Source organism: Aquarana catesbeiana, linkage group LG06 (genome assembly GCF_042186555.1).
Source record: "Aquarana catesbeiana isolate 2022-GZ linkage group LG06, ASM4218655v1, whole genome shotgun sequence".
Classification (NCBI taxonomy): Eukaryota; Metazoa; Chordata; class Amphibia; order Anura; family Ranidae; genus Aquarana; species Aquarana catesbeiana.
In genome coordinates, this window is record NC_133329.1 from 114,918,336 (window position 1) to 114,919,793 (window position 1,458).

The window sequence follows — 1,458 nt, forward strand, 5'->3', positions numbered from 1 at the left end:
CTAACTTCTAACTCAATACCTGCGTAGGCAAGAGTCAAGTTAGGCATCCGACAGGTACTTGTGATAGTTAGAAGAAGTCTGGTTGCATGACAGTTTTAAACTACTAGGGACTAAGATACAGAGTAGAAAGGCAACACTAAGTGCCAGTGCCACACCACAGTTTCTGCTCATGAGAATCTGTTTCAGGCTGGGTGGACAATGATTGAGGGATCTCCCCATCACTGAGCTTGTTTTCAGGTCTCCAACACAAAGACAGATGCTGCATCGCAATCATCCTTGGGTGTTTCTGCAACTGAACATTGCTGCAACATTTATTTGGAGGTATTATTATAAATAATTATATAAACCCGAGACTATAATTATGTATCATTTCACCAGGAATCTTGTTGGGTTCTTTGCTGATAATACCTGTTTGTACATTGTATGCCTGTACTATTATTAACCCCCTCCCGCCTGGTCTAATATAATAATACTACATCCTCCTGCTCATGTGCCTTGTGCACCCCCTAGGGGCTGCGTAATGGAGTGATCTGTGGTGGACACAGTGGAACACAGATTTTGAATTGGGCCAACCCTGGAACCATGTGATAGCTGTGATCAATCACAGTGCTCACATGTCAGCTGTATTCAATGGCTTTAATTTATAGCAATTCATTGTGTACTATTGTTATTTCTGTGATTGGATTCTCAGCCTTTTGGCTAAGATCAAGTGTAGTATCTGTTCTTATCAGTTTCCAGGAGGTGGCGCTTGCTTCCGTCCCTGATCTATGGCGGGGTGGAGATGGGATGGCGGTTGCTATGCAAAACCTGCTGGAGTAAAGGTGACCTGGAGCAGTTCGTAGCCGAAAGGGAAGCCTTCTGATGGGGATGGAGAACCACAGGGTCCGGCTGAAGGGCCGGGTCCCTGGCCTTCTGGCCTAGATTTGTGTGGTTTCTGCCCCTTTCAGTTTTTTGGTTGGGAAAGCCTGCCCCTTTTCTGTGTTATTGAGGGGAATGGGCCGATACCGCCGAATATAATTAGGTGGGAGTACTGGGACCCATGGGGAGATTTTGCCAATTTGGGCTGGGGCGGGGCTGCATTGGTCTGGGCTGTTGGTCAGGGTTGAGAAAAGCCTGTGGTGAATGTGCCCCTGAAGTGGCAGTTCAGGGGTGCCATAATCTCACAAGTGTTAAGGGGGCACCAAGGTCACTTCACTTCACCATACAAACTTTTTTCACACCTGCCTCTAGGGCCGAGCCTTTTGGCTAAGACCAGGGGAAATTTTTATTCCTGGCCGGAGGGCTGGCCATTGTATTACACAATGGTCACTTTTCACTCTCCCACCTTCCTTCTCCCCACTTTCTTTTTATTTATCCCCGTGTTTGTTACTATTTTTGTCTTTTTTAGTTGATGTGTATACATGTTTGTCACTGTCTGACGAGTAGGGTGTGGGTCCTCAGGCCTACACTAAAAGTCTT

At 46.4% G+C, this 1,458-nt stretch overlaps 1 pseudogene; it reads left to right on the forward strand.

The window, feature by feature from the left end:
• Positions 1 to 679: 679 nt before the first annotated feature.
• Positions 680 to 812, forward strand: LOC141101873 (U2 spliceosomal RNA; annotated as a pseudogene).
• The last annotated feature ends 646 nt before the right edge of the window (positions 813 to 1,458 follow it).